Below are 5,817 nucleotides of genomic sequence, written 5' to 3' on the forward strand. Positions count from 1 at the left end.
CTGGCACAGTGGGAGGTGTCCCTGCCATGGCAGGGATGGGATGAGCTTTAAGGTCCCTTGCAGCCCAAATAATTCTGAGATTCTGTGATTCCATGTTTCTACGATTCTGTGATTCACCTCCTGCAGCTTGATCTGTGCCACGGTGTGGTTAAAGATTAACCCTTTGAGGAGCACTTGCTGTCCCTTCATTCCACACCATCAGCCACGGGTTCTGCTGTCATGAGAGGCTCCTCCGCCGCCGCCCGCAAGGAATTTCTGAAGGATTTTTCTGACTATCACCTCTCTGTGCACGTGGCACTGCACCTCCAGGTCAATGGCAAGGGCTGCTCTGCTTTTATGGCAGGGACATCCCAAAGAGCCATTGCACTGCAACAGCCAGAGGAATTTTCTTATCCCTCCAGGCCTTCCTCCCACTGACTTTTTTGGGTCAGAGGGTGTTGGACATGGATCTTCAGAGGACAGAAACACGGCCAGGGTGACTGATCAGTGCTGGAGATGGTCCTGCTCTGGGTGGGAGGTGGGCTGGAGGCTTCTAGAGGCTTCCCAGCACAGTAATGATGAGAGCCATGGAGCAGAAGGAAACAAACATGGGTGAGAAGGACCATAGTGCTCAGCCTCATCTTCTAGAGCTGCAGAGAAAGACACCAAAGAACCAGAACAGCCTGAAATCCATGCAGGACAAGGGATGGACACATTCAGCGCACAGATCTCTCCTCCAGCTGATAGATGGGATTGATTCCATTGATTCCAAGGGTGCATTCCCTTCCTTTATTCAGCACCTGGGACTGGGGCCTGTGGGGGCTGGAGAGGTTCAGAGCTGCTCTCACTCAGCAGCACAGGTGAGCAGAAACAGCTCCCATGGCACCATTCCTGCAAGACTTTCTTTCCCCCTGTGTGTAAATGATTAATGGAGGATATTGTGGGAAGCAGATGTACAGTTACCACAGTGACTTGCATGAGTGGCAGGCAAGGCTTGTGCACATGGTGAGTGCTGAAGTGAGGAGCTTTGTGCATGCTGGAGTTATTTTAGCCTTCATCAGATTCTGGTTAATTATTAACACCATAACTCCTAACCTGAGGGAATATTTATAAGTGAGGATAAGTTCATAATGAATCCCTTTCAATTTTCTGTCCCCATTGCCCTCCCTCCCTGGATACCATTATAACTTTATCTCCCTAAAATCTCCCCATTATCTCACTTTCCACTACACTAACCTATTAGCATCTTTAATTTTTAAAAAAGGATAATAACACAGAAGAAAATGTGAGCATGGGGATTATTCACAGTCACTCACCTACAGTGGCATTTCCTGGCTCTTTTCCCTGCTGTTTGCTTCCAGTTTCCAGGACTTTTACAGAAGCTGTGTCCCAGGAGAGGGAATCTGGATTTTGCTTTTGACTCCCTGAAGTGACTTTGCCTGTGCTGGGAGAGAAGCAGAGGGGTAGGATTCATTTGAAAGACATTAAAAAAAAAATTTAAAAAATAAAAAGAGCTACCCCTGCCCCACATTTTTATAGAGAGTTGGTGAATGTCAAAAGTCAAGTCTTGGTGGATTTTATTTCAAAACTCTTTTTAAAGAGTATTGAAATATAAAAAGTATTAAAAGAAAATATTCGTCTTTCTAATAAAGACTTGTTCATACAACATAGACAGACTTCTTCATTGCAACAGCTGCAAAACTCACTTTGAATTCACAGTTTTCCTGAATTTCCAGGCTCTGAGAAGGATGGACGGACCGCAGGGCTCCCTGGCTTGTCCCAGCTCAGCAGGCTCCAAGCTGTGCTTGTTGTGCTGCACCTGAGCAGCTTCACCTGGAGGGACAGACAGACAGACAGACAGACAGACTCCAGGGGGGTGGCTGGGTCACTGCAGGCCCAGAGCGCTGGGTGCCAACCAGGATGGCAGCAGAGGGGGCACAGGAGCAGCCCCCTCCCCACATTTTACACAAATAGCAGAAAAAGGCCCATCTCCAGCCAGCAGGCAGAACCAGGAGCAGGCTGTCAAGATGCATTTTCAAAGACCTTTTTTTTTGTCATGGAAAATGTGATTTCATCAGAAAAGCCTTTTCAGAAAAAGCTTCTTTCCTGGAGCTGTGCGAGAGTGCTGGGGAACTCTGCACAAAGATTCTGTGCTTGAATCCCAGACAAAAAATTGGCAATTTGATAATCTTGTCTTGTCTCTCACATAGGTTTTTTATTTTTCCAAAACTGTCCTGTGTTTTCTCACTAGAAAAATGTGTCTCTGGGGTGTATTGAAAGCACAAAACAAGGAGCAGTGAAAGTGAAGGGAGTAAAAAAAAAATATTATCAAAGCAGTATTTCAAATATATAATGCTTCCTGAGGAAGTAACACATTCAATTTTCAATAACCATGTACTTACTTTAAACCACCTGTGTCTTTAAATGAGTAAAAGACAAAGTACAGATCTTTTCCTGGTTAAATAATTAAAACATGGTGAGAGACAGTGTTTGTCTTTTAAATGCCTCAGTTCAAGCTGCTCTTCCAGTGGGAATAAAATATGATCTTAAAACAAGGGAAACCAGGAGTTTTCATAAAAAGCCCAAAGCAAAGGAATCCACCTCAGAGTGCAGCTAACAGGGGCTCTGAAATGCTCAGAGGAATTGGGGTGAACCCACAAAGCCTCTGGCCACCCTGCCCAGGGCTCTCCTGGAGGGATGGGCAGTGGGAGCATCTCCTATTCCCTGAGCTCTGTTCTCATCCTGCACGCCCTTCCAGCACTGCCAGGAGGAGCTGGGGCTCTGCTGAGAGGCTGCAGCCTGTGCCACCTTTCAGAGACACCCCTTGGATGCCAGCTGAGCCCAGGCTGGAGCCCGAAATGCTGCGGGCTGGGCTGAGCTCAGCTGGCACCTTGGAGCCCCACGAGCAGCCTGGTGGGTTTGCTGCTGCTCCTCTGGATTCCAGATCCTCAGTGACCCCAGATTGTGCCTCAGTGACCCCAGACTGTGCCTCAGTGACTTCAGATTGTGCTCAGTGACCCCCTGTCCTGAGGTGCTCCCAGACCAGAGCTGGGTCCCCTCCTTGCTCACCCTGCTGCTCCCCAGGCTGGCAGAGGGGACAGGGAGGCAGCAGGGACACAACTTTGTGGAAGGGCCTCTTTGGGCCACAGGAGCTGCAGAATCCAAGCACAGGGAGGGCTGGAGATGGGGTGTGGAGAAATTCCACCTCTTTTTCTGCATTGCTGGCTCTCAAATCCCTGGCAGCTTGCTGGGTGAGGGAGGCACTGCAGGACACAGCTCTGGGGATGGCACCCAGTGGTGATGGCACCCTTGGGGGATGCTATCAGCTCCTGCAGCTGGAGGTTTGTGCCTGGCCCATCCATGGGATCCACAGGTGGGATGGCTCCTGCCAACAGCAGCTGCCATTCTTGGGGCTGGAAATACCTCCCTGTGCTGGTGCTCATTGCTTGGGGCTCAGACTGGCCACAGCTTTCTGTTTCTGCTGTCAACATCTGGCCTCAGCTAACCGTGGGATTAAAAAGAACAGAATTTGTCCCTTAAGTCCCAAATTGCCAAGTTTGGTGTGTCTTGGGTGCTGCTTTCAGCGCTGGCTGGGAGCTGAGGGGAGGCACAGGAAGGATGGGTCTGGCTGACTCTGAACTCCAAGCAATGTTATCAAATATTTGCCAACATTTCCAGTGGATTAAGGGTTTTATGCCTGATTTATGCCATTAAAAGGAGGAATTAGAAAGTTACTTCTGCGTGGGGAGATGGTTTTATAGTGGCAGAATATGGTTTTTATGGTTTTATATTTTGGTAGAAGGTCTTATATTTAGGTTTTATATATTCAGAGCAATGTTTTCTACACACTTTCTCACCACACCAGCAGCTCTGATTCAGCTCTTCCCAGCTGCTGCTTTTAGGAAAAGAGGCCAAATCCATGCCCTTCCCTGTCAGAGCACTGCAGCATCAAAGTGCTGAGGGATAGATAACAACATATCTGGTAGTTAGAAGAGAGAAAGAAAGAAGAAGGAAGGAGTCAGGGAGTTATCAGTGTCCCCAGGCTGGCTGCAGAAAAGGCAGGGGAGACTCTGAGAATCCCAGAAATCTGCCCTTGTCCCCTTTTCCTGGTGCTCAGGGCTGGAATTTGAGGCACGCTGTGCGTTAGCACTGCAGATACTGGAATGAAAACAGGAAATGTGGAGAGGCTGCAGGCACTCAGCACACTGGAGATAGCCCCTGCAGAGCTCTGTGAGAGAAGGAAAAGAGCCATTTGTGCAGCAAACTGCTCTTCTGAGGGGGTTTTTGGTGTGGTGTGTGCAGTGCAAGGCTCAGCAGCTCAGCCAGGGCTGCTGACACCCAAGGGCTGCAAGAATGATGAGCAGGACTCCAGATATCAGAACGCTAATTAATTACTTTATTATACTATATTATTCTATATTATATTATGCTACATCTAAACTGAAACTGAACAAGAACTCAACTGAACAACATCTTGTAACTGTCTCCTCCCTGACTGTTTTGTTTTCTTGACCAATCTGTGCGAGGACTCCTTCCAGAGTCTGACACAGCTTGGCCCCAGTTGGCCAATACATCAAAACAATTCACAGCAGAAATCAATGAAACAATCACCTGTGGGTAAGCAATTTCCAACCACATTCCAAAGCAGCAAAACACAGGAGAAGCAAACGAGATATTATTGTTTTCCTTTTTCTCTGGGGCTTCTCAGCTTCCCAGGAGAAAAATCCTGGGCAAAGGGATTTTTCCAGAAAATATGACTGTGACACCCTCCCAGCCTTTCTCCTGCCCCAGCAAGAGCGGTGATGTGTCCATGGGCACTGCTGTGCTCCTCTGCTTCCACCCTGTGCACTCTGCCCCACAAACACCACAATGGCTTCTGGCAAGCACGGGAGGACCCTGCAAACACTGAGGCCAAGTGGCAGGAATTGAGAAACTGAGCCATCTACCCAAAAGAACATGGAGAAATGCAAAAACACAGGGATCCAGAGCCAAAACTCCAGTGGGTGTTTCAAGCATTCCTTGGGTTGCTCAACCTCTACCACAGCTTCCTATTGCACAGAGCAGCGGGTGCTGGGGCCATTTGTTGCTTTCTCAACAAGGAAATTGTAGGAAGATAAATTCACCAGCATGCTGAGATCTCCAGGAATGCCAAGCACTTATTGACATCTGATTCAGGGTTCATTCATCTGGGTGAAAAGAGGTAATGAAAGGCTGGATGTTTGCATTGCTTGGTGGCACTGAGGTGTTCCTGAGTCACGAGTTGCCAGGTGGGTCACAGGGACCTGTCCCTGCTCTGTGCCATCCACTGCCAGGGACAGATGGGGAAGGAAGCCCTCGAGATGTTAATGAAACCTTGTGGTGGTTAATGAAGCCAAGGCATCCCATAATTACATCTGTGGAGGTGCAATCAAAATCTGCCAGGCTGAAAGCTCTTTGTTGGATTTCTCTTGAGGAGCACACCTTGCCAGGTGTGCTGCCATGAATGCTGCACTGAGGGCTGTGATTGCACACCTGTTTACAGCCAGGGGAACTGATTGCCAAGGCTGGGAACGTCAGGTCATGTCACTCCACCTCCAGATGAAGGGTTTAGAGAATTCCTTCTCCATAACTGGCCTATTTTCAGTGACCAGTTTGTGAGAATCACTGCCCTGGTCCCAGTCTGGTGTGTGCTTCAGCTGAAAGTGGTGGGGCTGACCCCTGGAGAGATTGCCTACTTGATTCAGACCATTCTGACTCACAAATGTGAACTCCCTGTCCATAAATCTGCTTTAGAAGGAAGGTCCATTATCACTCCTGATGGAAGTTTTTTGGTCCTCACTGATGAAACCTCTAGGAACT

This window comes from Geospiza fortis, unplaced genomic scaffold (genome assembly GCF_000277835.1).
Source record: "Geospiza fortis unplaced genomic scaffold, GeoFor_1.0 scaffold115, whole genome shotgun sequence".
Lineage (NCBI taxonomy): Eukaryota > Metazoa > Chordata > Aves > Passeriformes > Thraupidae > Geospiza > Geospiza fortis.